The sequence below is a fragment of the Pollachius pollachius genome, assembly GCF_949987615.1.
Source record: "Pollachius pollachius genome assembly, chromosome: 3".
In the NCBI taxonomy this organism is placed as follows: domain Eukaryota; kingdom Metazoa; phylum Chordata; class Actinopteri; order Gadiformes; family Gadidae; genus Pollachius; species Pollachius pollachius.
This window is the reverse complement of record NC_136936.1, coordinates 37,250,023-37,268,845: the sequence shown is the minus strand read 5'-3', so window position 1 is coordinate 37,268,845 and position 18,823 is coordinate 37,250,023. Positions and strand designations below refer to the sequence as shown.

Here is an 18,823-nt window from a genome sequence, read left to right as displayed (position 1 = left end):
AAGCTCTTAAAAATCAATTCCTTGTCCGCATTAACAGAAGCGGCGGAGCGGAGCACCAGTAATTTGACTACTATGCAGTTCCAAAATATTGTAATTCGTAGGCCTAGGTTCATTTTTTTGCATATTAATTAACAAAATGAAAATTCTATAGTTCATTTATTATTTATTTATTGACCTTTATTGTATCAGGTGGAACCATTGACAACACATTCTCTTTTGCAACGATGACCTGACCAAAATGCGGCAATAAACCTCAGTAAAGACAACAGAAAATAAAATAAAAGGCAAGACATTTACCGTATTTTCCGCACTATAAGGCGCACTTAAAAGCCGGTAATTTTCTCAGAAAACGACAGTGCGCCTTATAATCCGGAGCGCCTTATATATGGATCAATTGGTTAATTGGTTGATCCATACTGGTTGTAAACGGCGCTCTGTCAAAATGTTTCAGTATGAAAAACCAATAAAAACAATTTAATAATAATAATAAAATGTTTCACTACGACTACGATAAAGCCACACCCCTTGCAGCATTATGGCTATCGTAGTCAGTGCACACAGCATTTTACTGCGCTTACTCACAGTCCCAGTATCTCATATAATCCGGTGCGCGTTATAGTGCGGGAAATACGGTAGGTTGCAACACAAAACATTAAAATGTCAGAACCTCTAAATGGACAGCCCTTCGAAATGTGGCGCCAAAGCTCATTGACTCCATTTCTTGAATTTCACATTATTTTGCGTTTTTTATGAAAAATTAACTGGTTAGTTACCTGTTAATGGGTGTCGGTCTATCGAAAGCAAAATTAACGAAACTGACATCCCTAGTTGTTAATTACCGATCAGCCAATCAGATGCCAGTCGTTGAGCCATTGATGGACAATGCAGTACATGTACACACAGCACCTACGACGGCTGTTCATTGTTCAATTACATCCATCTCATAGACGTTCTTTCTCATGAAACTCATGTTTAATTCATGTGGTTCTTTCTAACGATGGATCCTCTACTTGCGATTGCTGTAATCACATATTATGCAAACCTTACTTGATCGATTCACCGCAGGTCGACTGGCAGTCCCATTAAAACCAGTATTCCCATTAAGATGCATGAGCTAAATAAATGATGCGAAAGATCAGCCCAGACCCCCTGTCTCATTTCCCTAACAAATGTATGGGGAGGCGGTTATAATGGGCTCTGCTGGGGCTCAGCAGAGCTTCATAATGCAGACGTGTTGTCCGAAGGGACAGAAAGGCAGAAGGAGATTATTAAACATGCTAATGGGAATACCCATTAGGTAGGTTGTTTCCTATTCTGGGGCATTTTTGAGGCTCTGATTTTTAACCTGAGGTCCTATGCTACAAGTTGTTCCCTCTCACTTCTTCCACCGACTTTGCTGTTGGTCTTCACTCTCCTGTGACAGGCAGGAAAAGCCTTTTAAAGAAACCATTAGCATCGGGTTGCCTATTCTTCTTCTCCTCACCTTTGTTCCTTCTGTAGTCGTGACCTTTCACAAGGTCACAGCCATGATTGAGGTTGAGGCAATAAGTGATGAAAGACAAATGGCCCCCTTTTGTAGACTATACGATTATTATTTAACCATTTAGATGAGCCTTGATCCAAGGTGACTTGCGGTATGTTTAAAGGACGACAAGGTTCCGATTAAGGTATCTTACTTGATGAGGATACCTAGTGAACGGTTTGAACCTAGAACACCCCGAGCACTTGACTATCAGTGTTTTCCCTAAATTTCTTCTAGCAGTGGGGCTGTGAGTTGGTAACCTAGCAACGCTAGGGGGGGTCCAGGGGCATGCCCCCCCCGGAAGAAAATGTTGAAAAACAACCCTTTAAAAGGTTACTTCTGGTGAGATTTTTTTGGGGAAAATGTACAGATTCAGCTTCCAATATGACAACCACCAACAGACTTGAGTCAAGTTATCGGCTGAGACCAGAGGAAACACTGACTATCCTACGCCTCCCAAGACGGGTCGAACAAAGCGCAAAATGCCATTTTTGGATATGCAGTTCGTTTGGCATGTCTTGGCCTCCATGCCATCTTGCACCGAAGTTCCCTCTTTGGCACCTCGTATTGGAGATCATTAGGATGGTGTTGTAGTAGGTTAAGATAAACATTTAAGATAAACAGGCGGGTGTGGAGGCAGGAGTAGAGGGAGCGATGGCAGAGCTTGTGGGCTGGAGTACAAATGAGTAACCGCTTTATTACCTCCCAAGCAGCAATAGTCATTTTCTTCCCAGGGGCTTTGTCCAATCACTGGAGCACATTTTATTACTGTGTGGGTGTGTGTGTGTGTGTGTGTGTGTGTGTGTGTGTGTGTTTTGGTGTTACCTTTCGGTCCTTGTCTCTCTCACCTCTGCAGCGCACTGGGAGTACTCCACCTGCAGTTTACTGGTGTGTTTCACTCTGCGCTTGATGCAGTCTGTGTGTTTGTTCGTGTAGCCCCTCTGTTATCCTATGCCCCTCCTAAATGGCACTTGGGTTAAATAAATAAATCTCTACCTTCACCGCAGGGTTTTAAGCGTTTGGCGTGTCTGCTGGAGTGCACCTTGGACCCAACGTGCACTCACACTTGGTGCATTGTGTATGTTTGTGCGTTGGTGGCGGTGTTTGCGATGGCACACATGTTGGTGTGTGTGTGTCTGCGGGGGGATGCATACTTTTGAGTGTATGCTGGCATGACTTTGGGCTTGCTGCAGTTCCGTCGTACCCAGCTGTTATAATGACCCAAGAAGAGGCAACAAAAGATCCTAATTATCGCAAATGCACATCTGGGCATGGGAGGGGAAGGAAGAGGGAGGAGGAAGGGGGAGGAGGGGGGACAGAACAGGAGAATGAGGGGGAAGGGGAGGGAGGGAAGGGAGAGACAGAAGAGAAGGAATGGAGAATTGGAGTGATGAGGAGTATGAGATGGGGAAAAGAAAAAGATGATGAGGGGGCAGAGAGAAAGAGGTGGAGGAGAGGGAAAGAGGAGGAGGAGAGGGAAAGAGGAGGAGGAGAGGGAAAGACATGGAGGAGGAGGAGGAGGAGGAGGAGGAGTAGAGAAAAAGAGGCAGTCCTTTGTAGAGGGCCGTCGTCCGTAATTGAACCATGCACAGAGCGGAGGGGTTTGGGGGTGTGTGTGTGTGTGTGTGTGTGTGTGTGTGTGTGTGTGTGTGTGTGTGTTAGACAGGGGGGATGGTCCTGGCTTGTGTGCGTCAGGGCATGCAGAGGGGGTGGAAATCTGCCATATGGAAGAGGAGAAAGGATGAAAGAGGGAGGAGGAGGATAGAGGAGGCGACTCAGTGGCCCATTCCGGCTCGCTCCTCTCCTCTCCTCCTCCCCCTTCTCAAGGGACGCTGACAACACCATTATATGGATATATTCATCCTCTCAAGCCATCTCGGTCTCTTTTTTTCTTTCTCTAACTTTTTTTCTCTCACACTCTACCTCATCTGCCCTTACACCTTCATCCTGTGTTTATTCCCTTTTTTTGTCAATTTCTATTTTTTCTCTCCCCCCCCCCCCCCCCCCATCTGTCTTCTCGTCCTCTGCCGCAACCTTGGTTATCCAAAACTCCCCCCCCCCCCCCCACACATCCCATTTGATCTCTGCATACAAACCCCTAGACCACTTGGTGCGCACGGCCACCTCGTCAAAGGGACTTGCTCCACTGCTCATTTCAGTGCCGGGGCCGAGGAGGAATAAAGAGACGGTCACTAGCGGAGATAGAGAGCCCCGGGACCGTGAAACGAACCCCAGATACAAGGTTGTTCCTCCACAAAGGGACACGCATGAGGTCAGGGCTGTGGCTGTGTGTGTGTGTGTGTGTGTGTGTGTGTGTGTGTGTGTGTGTGTGTGTGTGTGTGTGTGTGTGTGTGTGTGTGTGTGTGTGTGTGTGTGTGTGTGTGTGTGTGTGTGTGGTCCTTTCAGTTTAGAGGCAGTCTGTTCCAGAGGAACGTGGGATGCGGCTCGACACTGATCTGTCATGACGGGGTCAATTGCCAAAGGGTAGGCGCGTCTATGAGGAAGAGGAGGTGCTGTTTGAATTCAAAGTCCAGGGGGTCCAGGGTTATCTCTGGAGGCGGTGGGGATTTTGGGGTGGAGGGGGTGGTGTTAATGCAAAGTGGACAAACCCAACGCTTACCCCAGGCAGTGCGCTTTAATGGAAGTGCTCGTGCATTCATTAGCGACCGTTGACAGCGACGCAGAGCTCGTCAGCTTGTCAGACAGGGGGACTATTTATGTCCGCGATGCGTTCAAGTGTGTCCAGAAAGGTCTGCTTCCGGGCTGGAGATAAGCCAGTGTTGGTGGGCGTAGGTCAACCTGTTCCTCTGTCCAATCAGAAAACAGTATATTCAATGCCTGGACTGGAAGTGTAGAGCCCTTCCTCGAGAAATAAAATGGCAGTCGATTGATGGAGGGTTTATTTTTGCATTGTCATCTGCTTTGTTATTTTTGACCCAAGGCCCGCAGTTCTTTTTGTGGGATATTCAGTTGGGGTGATTCTGGAACAGTTCAACACTGATCTAAAGTAAAGAATCAGAGGCATCTACAGATTCCACAGTCTTTATAAAACCTATCCAATAGGGGAAATATACCCAGCATAGTTTCATGTATGGTTTAATATTGCCCCATAATGGCATTACAATGCTTTATACTGGCCAGTAAAACCAACATATTGGTAGAAAATATAGGTTTTCACAGCTAGAACAAGTTGCCCTTAGCTTTCAAAAAGTAAAGAAGTGGGGTTTTGTACACTGTCTTACCATACCCGATGATTAAAGCGGTGTTAAATATTTAACACACATAAAGACAGGGAGATCCGGCCACTAGAGTAAAGCATCTCTCAGGTGAGTGAGGGCCGGATGATATTTATATTAAAAAAACAATATAAAAGATGATAAATAAGGGTTTTGGCCATCGAGCTGTTTAGTGGAAGCAGTTGGCTCTCTGTCAGCAGTAACAGCTAAGTGTTGTTTCTGATGTGATGTCCTTTAGGCCCTTAGAAAAATGCAAACTAGGTATCTGGCACGGTGCCATATTGGTTGAGTGGCAAGGAATAACTCACCAGCTTGGTCTCTCTCTCTCTCTCTCTCTCTCTCTCTCTCTCTCTCTCTCTCTCTCTCTCTCTCTCTCTCTCTCTCTCTCTCTCTCTCTCTCTCTCTCTCTCTCTCTCTCTCTCTCTCTCTCTCTCTCTCTCTCTCTCTCTCTCTTATATATATATATATATCTTTCTTTCTTTCCTCCTTCCTTTCATTCCTTCCCCTTCTCCGTGAGTGTGTATTGGTCAATCTCTGCATACATGTGCGATAAGATACAGCCATTTGTCCCTGATTGCATGCTGTAGTAACATGTATGTGCTGTATAGATATATGTGCGTGTTTTCAGCCTCCGCAAAAGTCTCAAAACTCACCTGTTCAGAGTTTACCTCGACTCTGCATAGCTACCCGGCCCCTTCCGGCCACCATTGTATGTCCTGGCACTTAATGTACGCACTTATTGTACGCACTTAATCTACATTGCACTTATTCATAGTACTTAATTGTGTAGCATCTGCAGTAGCTGCCGTCATTGCTGTACACAGGGAATGGGTTAGCCTAGCGATTGTTAGTACTTGCACTTGGTCCTATGAACATCTTTACTGTACTGACAGCGATATATTGTTTCACTTCTTATGACAAATGTTCTTATTGTAAGTCGCTTTGGATAAAAGAGTCTGCCAAATGCCCTAAATGTAAATGTAAATGTTTGCATGTATATATTTGCGTGTGTGACTTCCCATGGTGTTTAACATGACCTGCAGCTGGGGACTGCATGACTGCCTGTCTACCACTCAGGCCTCCCTGCCCCGGGGCCTTCTGCACCATCCTCCTCGTCCTCATCCCCACTTCCGTTCATATCAACAGTGGAGGTCGGAGCCCACCGGGGGGCTGGCTGTTGATGTGCATAATTGTGTGCGTGTGGGTGCGTCGTGTTTTATGAATGCAGGCTATTTATGCATGCATGTGATGATTGAACATAGCCGGATATTCCTTTTTTTGCCTGCGAGTCGATTACTTGAAGCCTATTATGCCACATCTTATCAGGGTATAAATCATTAATGTTCACTGTTGGGATTTTAGGCACTGCCCCCTCAAGTGGACAACTTTGCAGTTGTGCTTCCCACGTTTGTTTTCTGTTGGGTGGCGGTCGGGTCCCTCTCGTCCCAGAGCCTCGTGCCCTTGAGTCACCCTGGATATCCACTCTTGTTTTCTGGTGTGTATCTTTTTGGTCCGATGTGGAGTACAGAAGGTCTTTGATTGACACTACTTCTACCACAAAGTCCACATATGAGATGGAGGGTAGACCAACCCACTAGTTGAATGAGAAAAATAGCTTTAAAAATGAGTGCCCTCTTTTGTTTTTGTGATTTTCTGAGGGGGCGGCTTTCAACAGAATTGTTGAGGATTACATTTGTGCCTTACTGTTATTATACTTTATTAGGTGAGTGCTGCAAGCAGCGCTCAACTATTGTTGTTCTTAGGCTTTTTATTATATTATATATTGTGAGTCTGAGTACTTTATTATATGATACCGTACGTAGATTGCGTGAAGTAGATTGTGTGAAGTCCTTAAACTCACAACAATGCTCGCATGTTGAATATACGAGGGCCATCCAAATGCTTGTTTAGACCATCGGACACAACAGTAATGGAAGTGTATGATTGCGTTCTAGGTCTGGTGATTGTGAGGCAGGCCCATGGAAACGGAGTGGGCCAATTCACTCTTGGTTTGGTGGCGGATGCAAACGCATGTTTAATTCAGCTGTTTATTTAGTTTTGATGTGGTAATGATGCCTGCCAGGGCCACTGCTGGTCCGCGTCTTGTAGGGGCTGTTTACTTTGACGTTCCCCCGCCGAGAGACACCCACTGCAGTTGTTCATGAAACGCTAATCAAGTTCATACCAACAGACAAAAAAGTACATTCATACGGCACACATTAGCCATGAAATAATGAACTCTGAAGCTATTTTGGTCTTGGATTGCATTTCTGATATAGGATAAAGTGGAGCAAAACAAACGGCCGTCCCTCGGCATTAGTATTTTTTTACCAAAGCAATTAGTCGCACACTCAGGTGTTGGACTGGGAATCCGCCTAATGAAGGAATAAGCAGTGGAACAACAGTGGAAGAACTTTACTTACTTCCCTTTTTTTGTATAATGTGGAATTATGAGCAATTTCTGCATAATAAAATGAAGCAAAAAACGTTTTCCCTGAAATAAAAACATTAAGACTGTGAAGCGTTATACTTTATGACTGAAATGTAAATGAGTGAAGTCAAGGATATCTTGGAGGGTCTCCAGTGATGGTCCCTGGTCGAATGTTCCACCCTTATCTTGAAACCCCCTCTAAAAAACATCTGCTTGAATCAAACTCAAAACTACAGCTTCCAATTATTTTGTCTGTGGGTAGCAACCTATGCACAGTTCGCCCTACCCACGCACTTATAATCGATCTATTCTTGTGAGACCTTAAACATGGCTTCTTTTTAAACAAGAAATCAGTTTTAACCCCACCATTGCTATCCCTGCAACCATGTGGTCTTATAGCATAGTGTGTTAGTAGTAAGGGTGTTAATGGGATTGAGAAATGCTAAATGTCCACAGCCTAATCCGTAGGCATGCTAGAGCAAGATTCCATTACCCCTACCAGCTCATTAATGACATGCATCTGAATTCACTCTAAGTTGTTAGGGTAAAAGTGACTACTAAAGCTAAATTATAGTAATTGGTCACCCTGGCCTGCTGTCTGCAGCATACTGTCTGTAACCTCACAGTATGATGAGAAACATGTTGGTTGTGACTCACATGTAGAAGGTGAAAACACCGTCATCCCCCTCAGGAAGTTTGGTGACTGTCTCCCAGTGACACATGCAAGTTCAGAGGCTCGCCTCGAGCCCTTTCACCGACCACGCAAAGGTCATCTTCCATGCATCGCTGCGTGTCTCGGCCGCCGAGGAGATGGTGACGAGGCAGTCATCCATGGAACAGGACTGCCGACAAGTATGACTCGTATGACGCAGAGCGCTCATCACGCAGATGACATGTGACACGTGACTTGTTGCAACGCTGTCGTAGCTTAAAAAGTGCAGACCGATGACCCCAATCAAATGCTGAAGGTTAATTCTGCCATGCTTGAGGTACAAGATGACATTAGTCAATTTGTGGATGCAAAACGGTCAATACTTTTCTTGTGGATTCATCTGAAAATCTGGCACATGGATTTTGTTGCTGTGGTTGTGGATGATGACACTGCAATAGTTACTTGAAGTTAACGTGATAATCGTCCATTTATACTTTCAAATGATGATCCAGTTGACCAGACCCCGTGCTTTATAGAGCACAGGGTTTTCCAAACGGTCAAACTGTAAGAAAACTGTAGGGGCACTCAATATTAGCGGTGTGGTGTTTTTTTTATAGGGGTTTACAGCCATGGATATGACCTACGAAGTGATCTATTCCGATCCATGTACAAAAACCAACATCTGAATTGGAGTTGACATAACAATGTTCCTAGGTGTCTAATTCAACACCAAAGAACAGTCAAATTATGACTTAGACTGGGCTGGAACAAAGTGGCCTCAAATTTATATCATGAATTTAATTTGAAGTATTTCATGCTGTTAATGTGGTGCATTACCGCAGCTTACAGTGGCTGCTGGGACAATTTCATTTAAAGGTAATAGTTTTCTGCTTTCTGGTGCACTAGTAATCCTATCTGCTTTATGGCAGGTTTTCACTAATGGTTCTCTCCTGTAATGGCTCACAGGCTCCTTCCCTAAAGTCTTGTCCGTCTTCTACCTTATATTGCCACCGCACACATCTCAAAATGTCTTGGCTTTTATCCATAAATTGTCTACGACAAGTTTCAATTATTCAGACCTTGAACTACATTTAAAAAGTGCTTTGCAGTTTCAATCTCACAACACAAATCAACACACTAAAAGGAAATGTATGCGTTTATGCCATATAAGAACTTTGTATAAAAAGCCGGGCAGGAGTTGAAGCAAAGGCCTTTTTAAAATACCGGGCTTCTGGAAAAGAAAAAAAGAGTTGAGCATCAGTTCTCTAATTTACTCTTCTAGGTCATTTCAAAGCCTAAGGGACCGGTTGGCGCATCCATTGATTGTTTTCAACCCGCACAACCGAGGTAGCTCACTACCGCCTGAAGCTAGCCAACCACTGTCTGAGTGAACCTCTCTCTGAACCTAGCCCAACAAGGTCTGAACCTAGCTAAACAAAGAGTGAACCTCACTCTAAAACCTAGACCAACAAAGTCTGAATCCAACCAACCACTGTCTGAACCGAGCTAAATAAAGAGTGAACCTCACTCTGAACCTAGCCCAACAAGGTCTGAACCTAGCCAACGCAGAAATGGTAAATTGACTGCATTTTAGTGTTATTCAGACCTTTGGCCAGTCCAAGCGCTTTACAATGATTACCTCATAATCACACACGGACGGTGTTGTCAAGCATGCAAGGCAACAGCCAGAAGCAATTTCAAGCACTTAGGTAGGAGGAGTCAGCATAGAACCAGCAACCCTCCAGTTGCCAGACAACCTGGAGAGAGAACTGAAAGGTTGAACGTCATTTCTCACACCTACGGGGGCCCTGAAGTGTTGATCCCCCGTCGAAAAAACTGCAAACAACGCTTTGCAAATTTGAGAAACACTAGCACATATATAGGGAAAACATCAACACAAATCCCAAAACAACTGAAAATGTCTCAACACAAATGCAAAAGCCACAACACAACGAAAGTTAGAGTTAGTTACTATATACTCATTCAGTATAGAATGTGGATAGCCAAAGCCTTATGATAAATAGGTCATCCTTGAATCGTTAACTTTAGCGAAGTGTGGAGTGTGGCAAACACACTCCACCTAGATGGCTTTTCTGGGCTCCTCAGAACACAGGACGCGGGGTGGTGATGTCGAAGCCGGTTTATTTTAAAATTTGTTGATGATGATGATGCATGGCCTGATGCTCCATGTTGCCATGCAGGAGAGCTCTCTCTGTGGGTGTGAGGCGATGCCTGGTTTAACCTATGCACACTGACTACCAAATGTGCAACAGGTGGCAGCCTCACCTAGCCCCAGAGTCCAATCAGACTCGCCAATGTGAGGCTGCTTTAACCAGCCTTCACCCACACACACTCCCACAGCTACATTCACCTATGCCAGGCTTATCGGGATCATACAAGTTATGTTATTGCAACGTGTGAGGCAGAATGCTGTCTCAGTGACCATGTTGATTCCAAGAAAAGAACAACACATTGTAATCTGTAATGCAACCTCTCAAACAGGCAATCTCTTCCACATGTGTAGGCAATAATAGACTGCGTGCAATAATAGTTGGCCCATTTAATAGTCAACATGCAACAATGCTCCGTTCCGTTGTGTTGTGGTTTTTGTATTTGTGTTGTAGGATTTGCAGTTTGCTGTGGCTTTTGTGTTTTGTGTTTTCCGTGAATGTGTTGCTTATGTTTTTCTATTTTGAAATTTCATTTCAATTTTCATTCATTTGAATCAGGTATACTGTAATAAATAATATCGATTAATCATGATTTATCTGAGATATTGTTCTCGTGATACAAGTTATACAAAAACGTCCGTACAGAATCTGCTAGTGTTTCAATATTGTCTCCTTTCTTCTTTTTCAGGAAATACAGCTAGGGAAACACAGAAATCAGTGCAGACTCAGTAAGTATAAGTCTATTGTAGTGCCATTCTACGACACCTTCAGACACGCAGACTGTGAAGCCTACAAAAAGCATTCAGGATGAATTATTGTTTACCTTCCATTGCCCTGCCAGAGATCAGATAATAAATACGTGCGCATAGCCGGCTGCTTATTTAAATATTAATTTCCCTCTGCTCGCTTGCGTCCAGCCAATGGGAGCTCGTTGTTGACAGACGGTTTGATTTATGAGGATGCGGTGGCCACATGGTTTAGAGGGAAGCTGTTTGAACCCCGGAGGACGGAGACAAATTGCATAATAAAAAATAAAAAAATCAATACACATGCATGTGTGCGTGTTGGCGCACACATTTCTGTGTGTGGGTAGTTCCCGTGTTGTGCGTTTGTGATGGAACAGGTGTGTAGATGAATGTGTATTGGTGATTGCAGCTGTGTATCGTAGCTACCCCCTCCCTCCGGGTCTGGTGACCTGTGTCAACGCAGCCATCATAAACTCCTCTTCAGGACGCTGTGATTGATGGCTCCGTGTCAGTTATGTCCTCTGCCGTCACCGCTCCGGTTATTTCACGATGGATTGGTTTTCTGTATCATTCAAAAACCTCAGATTGGTGGGGGCGGAGCCTGGGGTCTCACTGTCCCCCCTGATTGGCTGGAAGTTCTGTGTCTTTTCGACAACTTTGAGGAAAGTGTTGTCGCTAATTCCACTGCTGTCTGGCGGAGGAGGAACAGGATGTTCTGTCAGCCGACCTCTGACCTCTCTGAGTGACGCGATCTACTACAATACTTGGCCTTTATTCTCTCTGCTGTGTGTGTGTGTGTGTCTGTGTCTGTCTGTGTGTGTGTGTGTGTGTCCTTGTCTGACTTGGAGGTCGCAACATGCAGGATTGTTTTATTCATGATTCACTTTGGGGAGTTGCATGCACGCACATGAACTCTCTCTCTCCACCCTCTCCCATTCACAACCCCTCCATCTATACATTTCAGCCAGTGAAACATGGCCTTTCCTGGGTCAGATCAGATGAGCGGTTACTCCTTAATGAGCCATGTCTCTGCAGCTTCAGCCTTTGTGTCATTGTAGGGAGATGCAAATCCTGAAAAAACTGAATACAAAAACTGAATACCACACACATAAAGGCTTTAACACGTGAGGTAATAAGGGTTAATGTATGCACATTCAGTGGCCTGTCCCTTTAATGCATTGACACGGCTACTGTTGACCTTGTTTGACCTCATTCGTGGTGCTTCCAGTGTATATGGGCTATCATCACACACACACACACACACACACACACACACACACACACACACACACACACACACACACACACACACACACACACACACACACACACACACACACACACACACACGATTTCTTGCGACAGCCCAGCGATTACAGTGGCCTCTCTACAGTGATTGTAATCTCTCATTCCCTACGTATTGTGTGGGACCTTTAGGTTTGAGGAATGTTGTGGCTGGACCACCTCTGATTATTTAATATTCATCACCGTGGCTCAGTTAACGCTGGCTGGTGTTTGGTTGAAACGCATTTGGCACGTTATTAATTAAAGATGAGATTTAATTTGTTATAATCAGACTGTGTAAGCTCAGAGCAGTGGACGTTCAAACAAAAGCATTCATTTGTTGTTTTAATTTACAATTTTTTTTAAAGAATATCTGCATTGGCTGAAATAAACAAAACCACAAAGAATATGATATTTAAATAGCCTCTGGGAATCACTGATTAAAGAATCCATTGGAATCTATTTTAAGGAATTTTAGGAATCTATTGCCAGATCCCAACCATCTAGTGTGGATGTGTGTAGTTTGGAAGCGTGTATCATTTTCATGTTTCCATGGTGCTAACAGATCCATCACTATGTGGCATAAATGAAAATCTTGCATGTTTATTTCCGCTGCTGGCTGAGGACATGCTGCGCATTTACTTAATTGATATTAATTGATTTAATTATCAGTGTGTTTTCACCCAAAGCATTCCCCACGGTCTGATTTTAATTCGGATTGATCGGCTGTCCTTTTTTTGCGACCCTCCTGCCGCCTCAGGCCTTAGAATATAATTTGGCGATGGTTGCTAAGAAGGGTTGACAACAAGCGAAGCACGTGTTGCCACGGTGACACTGCTGTTCTCGATTTGGCACAAGCTTGGATGGGCTTTTTGATGATGAAGATAAACATGTTAGAGATTATTAAAAGAAAGCTAAATTTGATGAGGTTATTGGTTATGATGACGTGGTGATTCATGCTGATGATGATGATGGTTCTTGTCATGGTGATGATGATAATGGTTGTCATGGGGATGGTGATGATTGTTGTGGTGAGGATGATTGTGGAAATAATCAAAAATATGTGTGTGGAAGCAGATGCGGACAAAAAATACCCATTTACATATGGGCTCAGCCGTTGCTTTGTCAACATTTATGTCATCATTGTCAACTTCTTTCCACCAACGACTTAGCTTCCTGGATGTGCTTCCCTGGCCTGTTGCTGTCCGTTGGGTTGACCCACATTCACATGTGAATCATACATGAAAACTCTGAATCACTCAATACGAATTCATTGGGGAATACTGGACTACCAGTGCTGAAGGGGTTCTTCTGCCCGTGTGTGGATGGATGAAAGGAGGAGTGTGTGTGTTCTCCTTGTCTGAGGTTGTAGTGAAGTCTAAGTCTGGAGCCCCTTATTACCGCAGCAGTGTAAGAGATTCACCGGCCCGTCTCCATTCTCAGAAGATTAGCCTGTCCCCTGGATGAGACGGAGGGAGAGACAGTGAGGGAGAGAGGCGATGAGGGAGATAGAGGAAACAGAAATGAATGGAGAAGCACTGCATCAGGAATATATCTAACGTCATACACACGTGTACACCTGCGTAGACACGCACATACACATGTTCTTACTTACTTGCAGACACACATGCTTACAAATATGCATAGACTTGCACGTATCCGCATGCTTAGTCACACACTCGCACTCGTATTACATTTCGACCAGTCCCTCTTGCCATTCATCGGTTGCCTATGGTTTCCCTCTTTGTTTAGTTTTTTTGCCCATCAAACATCCCTTCTTCATTCCGCTCCATCCGAGTTATACTTCTCACTCCATGTAAGAACAAATGTTGTTTCCTTCTCTCACGGCATCATTCTCTCTGTATCTCTATCTCTGTTTCTGTCTCTCTCTCTCTTGCTCTCTCGGTCTCCTAGGTCGTTTTAGCACTTGGAGCTAGCTTAAGACCGAACTCCCTCCACATGTTTCTCATTCATCTCTCGCCTCCCTTTTTATTTGGATGTTATGACAAACCCTTCTGCAGACGGCGTTTCCATAGCCGCGTGGAACAACATGACATCACTACTTTATGAGCGGGAGGAGGTGTTGTTAAAACGAATGTCAGAGCGTGCCAGCAAGCTATGATGTCACGGGTGGGCGGGGCTGCTGGTTGACTGGCAAGGGAGCGCTGGTGGCGTGGGGAGTGGTGTTAAGGGTTTATGAATGGAAGTACTTTAAGGGAGTGAAAGGGGTCCCTTACCACAGCCACCCCACAACACGACTCCCCGTGCTCCCACTGGCAACACCGTAGTCGTCCATGAGCCACACAGCTACTGCGTGGCCTAATAAAAAACAGCTTCTAACACTGGCACTTTAACACCAGCACTACTTCCTCCAGCACTACCAAATCCAGCACGCACGTGGTGCAATGAATATTATAAAGAAATTCCCTTCCATATGAATTATTATGGCTGTGACTTCTTCGTCATTCACGTTCCTAATCAGGCATTCTAAAAATACATATTTTTGTCTTACAATGACCAGAAGTGTGAAGATGCGTTCTATCCAATCAACCATGACCATCTATGTTGAACTCGTTCTTACCCCTCAGCTCAGTGTCACCACCCTGCTGTAATTATTTTGTTTTTGCCAACAACTTTACAAAGGCCACTAAGGTGTGAAGAAGCAAATCCATGCATCTAGTGAATGTAGATATAGTTTTAGACCATTCCATTTCTTGCTTTGCCCTTCACCGTGGCTATAATATCACTACTTTCAAGAGAGATTACTGTACGTTTTCCTTGGCTGGCTGATTAAACATTTGAAAAATTGCATGTTTGGTAAAATGACCTCCATCGACTAGTCATTCAATCCACTGCTTACTAAATTATCCTCCACACGGCGGCCAGTCAGTGATCCCTTTCTCTCACAAAGAGCACAGAAGACTCGCTACAATTGGCGGTTCTGCGCGACTGGCAGACCGACAGCAAAGCCAGAGAATGGACACGACAATCAATATCCAATTTTAAGTCCTCATGCGATCAATGTTGGAGTAACAACTCGTGGGCTCTCCGGCGTTGACCATGTGACCACGTCAGGCCTCAGTGTGATTGGGCTGCTGGGTATTCAGAGTCAATATTTACCGCAAGCGTCTTCTGCTGCTGCGCTGTTTTTCTGACTGAATGAGGCTTTTAAAAGGATGGGATTACCTTGGGCAAAACTATGACTTCCTCACAATGGTTGTTAAATTATAAATTGTATCCACTTCACCACTGAGAGACTGAGAAATTAACATTTTTAAATGCCCCCAAAAAGAATTATACTATAGAACTATTTAAATACTTCAATATTTATGGTGCTATTTTTTAATGTGAGCTCAATGTCATCCTGTGGCAGTGTTATTGCACAAAAAAGGAAAAAGTTATTTTAGTTTTCCCAAGAGGGCAAAGATTCCCTCCTCTGTATCTGAAATCGCTGAGATAGATCTCTTGGATGCTGTCTCCAGGAAATGTTTATTCATTCTGTATTAAATCTATTTACTGGTTATTTTTATAAAATCGATTGAATCCAGTGCTTTTCACAGCTAGCTACACTTTAGGTTCAGTGGATCCAGTTCTAATTAAATTACCTCTCATTCTGAATGTAATTCTGTTGATTTATGGTTTCATAATTTAGGAGTGGGTTAATATACATCCTTTTCACAAACCATCTCACACAATGGAGTGATTGTTTACAAGTAACAGAAATGCTTGTAGACAGATGTTTGCTACATTATCTTATTCTAAAAATAATGGGAATACATTTGTACAGGAACTGACGGTTTCTATTGCTTAAGTCTCGAAGCACCCTGCTACGCAAAGACAAGAAATAAACAAGGCGAAGAGGGACAACTTTGGTGGGTTACAACACAGCAGTCATTTAGGACAAACACTAGATAGGAACCAGATTGGGACTTGCGGTGTGTTTGGGTTTTTGATTTCATCCGATTCGGGTCAAAACTCAGCCTGGCCGAGTGTTTGGCAGTGCGGATGTTAGAGTAAGCTTACCTCCCACCACCACCACCACCACCACCACCACCACACCATCTGGTCTGGGATGTTTCACTTAACCCATTGCTCTGGTATTCAGCTAGCCTTTAGCAGGTAAAACACTGTTCCAAACCTAATGGTCTGGTATTCAGCTTGTCATGAACTTATAAACATTGTTCTAAACCAACGGTCTGGTATTCAGCTAGCCCTGAGGTGATTAAACGCTGTTCTAAACCAAAGGTCTGGTATTCAGCTAGCCCTGAGCTGATAAAACGCTGTTCTAAACCAACGGTCTGGGATTCAGCTAGCCTTTAGCAGGTAAATCACTGTTCCAAACCCAACGGTCTGCTTTTCAGCTAGCCCTGAGCTGATAAAATGCTTTTCTAAACCAACGGTCTGGTATTCAGCTAGCCCTGAGCTGATAAAATGATGTTCTAAACCAAAGGTCTGGTGTTCAGCTAACCATTGGCCATTATAACAATGTTCAAAACCCAATGTTCTAGTTTTCAGCTAGCCTTGAGCAGCTAAAACACTGTTCTAAAACCCAGTGTTCTGTTGTTAAGCTAGCCTATGGCATAAGGTGAGCAGATGTGCCCATTGTCTGGGGGCAATCCCACTTGTACCTTTATGGTGGCCTATCCCCAGCTTTTTAAATGGCAAAGTTTCTAGCTTGGTCATGAAATGTCTCTCGAGCATCGTTATCAGTCCCGGGTCTATCTCTGGCCTATTTTATGGATGATTTCCAAATGTCCATGTGTCATGAAACTAAGGAGAAAGGTATTGCACTGGACATCCTTATATCAAGACTAACAAAGTGTATAGAATGTGAATGAAAGACTGAGGGCCGGACTGAGGGTGTGGAACACATTCAGCGGCAGAATGTACCTGCTTACCATGTACCATGGATGCAATCGTATTGTACGATGAAACCAACATTGCACACATTACTGTAGCCCTGCATGCGTCTTGTAATGTTCTGAAAGAGGAAAGACCCCTCCATGTTGCTTATTGTAAGCCCCTTGCTAATGAACGCTCTGAGTCATCAACTACACTGTTCACCAACATGCACTAACTCCTCGGGCTGATCAGCTATTTGTGTGTGTGTGTGTGTGTGTGTGTGTGTGTGTGTGTGTGTGTGTGTGTGTTACTCCCAGCTAAGCAGAATCACTGGGATGTATGGTTATGTTTCATGGAGTGACATTTGTTGGATACAGGTATTCCAGTCAAGGGTCCCGCCCTTCCTTTCTCCTCTTTAATGTAGTTTACTCTCTCTGTGCTCCACATATCAGCTCAGTATCAATGAATTATAATCCTGTAAAATTCCTCTCAAAATGAGGTTTGTAGTGTTAAAGTGGTTGGAATTGGATTAATTTTTTTACCCTAGATAAACGTGTAGTAATTTTGAATGAACATCAGTTAGATTTCAATAGAATGCTATTTCAATATTTAATAAATCTGTGATAAATATGGCTTTGAAATAAATATGAGGCCCGTTTTTAAATTTGTCAATATTTTGAAATTAATGTTTGTTTTTGTTTTTAAAGGCCATTCTTCAAAATGACTGCTCTTATTTATTTCAGGGGACTTTTATTTCATAATACCACATTTATTTCATAATGACACATTTATCTATTTAATACCACATTTATTACACAACGCCAATCTCCATAGATTTGTATCAAACCGAATTATGCATGGATGAGCAAATTGTGATATTTGTGTCGCATTATATTCCAAAGGATTATTGTGACAATCCTATTATTGTCATTTCATCCCTGCACTGTGTTCTCACTGCATTCTTTACAGCAAGTGTGCCTGAGATCTATAAAGCTATAATGACAAATGATTGTAAGCTATCGAAATTTGCCTGCAAGCCTTCGCTTGGAAACTCAATAAAACCAGACGTGACTTGTTAGCCTTGAAGCAGCGGCCTGGCCTGGTTTCGGAGCCTTGTTGGGTATTGTTCCTTTGATTTTAAAAAGAAAGGCAACCAGCCATTTTATGTTGTTGAACTTGGATGTCTCTGTGGGTTCTCCAAGGCATGGCCAGATTGCATGAAGACATGAACAGAAGTGTGGAAAGATGTTGTTTACAAGCCAACAGGGGAGTAACGTGGGTGGTGGCGGTGGTGGTGAGGGGCTGTGCTGTGTACGTTTAGAGAGGGGTGGAGGAAAGCAGGAGGCAGTCATTAGGATTCTGGCTATGTCATGAGCACAGAACTCACGAACAAGCCCAATTGTACAAACTAGCCTTTTTTGATGTAAAATGCAATTCTGAGAAATGGGTCAAAGTAAGCTTGATTCTTTTATAACTAAAAACAGTTACATCATTGCCTATAGAGTTCAAATATCACCAGATTAGATTAAAAAGGCCGGTATATAAGTATGACATTGTAAATGATACTATTGATAATGAAGCAAAATCGTTTGCTTTGCTGTTTCTTTTTTTTGTTTAATCTCTTGACTAGAGCACAATAGACTATTTTTCCGTTCATTATCTTTAGATTGGATCAGATTTAATTATTGATTGAGTGAAGATTGAATGAATCAGACTTCAGCGTTGGCCCTGCACTACCTACCTCCTTGAAGAAGTGGAATTACAGCGGTATCTGTCCAACCTACCTCCTTGAAGAAGTGGAATTCGGCGGTATCTGTCCAACCTACCTCCTTGAAGAAGTGGAATTACAGCGGTATCTGTCCAACCTACCTCCTTGAAGAAGTGGAATTACAGCGGTATCTGTCCAACCTACCTCCTTGAAGAGGTGGAATTAGAGCGG

At 43.6% G+C, this 18,823-nt stretch overlaps 1 protein-coding gene across 2 annotated transcripts in view; it reads left to right on the top strand.

Annotated features, from left to right (window-relative positions):
* The window catches only part of adarb1b (adenosine deaminase RNA specific B1b), a 110,944-nt gene that overhangs the window by 18,815 nt on the left and 73,306 nt on the right, over nucleotides 1–18,823 (top strand). Inside the window, exon 2 of one of the 2 annotated variants that reach the window (XM_079731595.1) lies at nucleotides 10,701–10,740. The exons of the other annotated variant lie outside the window; for it this stretch is intronic. The gene's annotated coding sequence lies outside the window, so the exon portion shown is untranslated. The remainder of the gene's footprint in view (nucleotides 1–10,700; nucleotides 10,741–18,823) is intronic. 2 annotated transcript variants of the gene reach the window in all.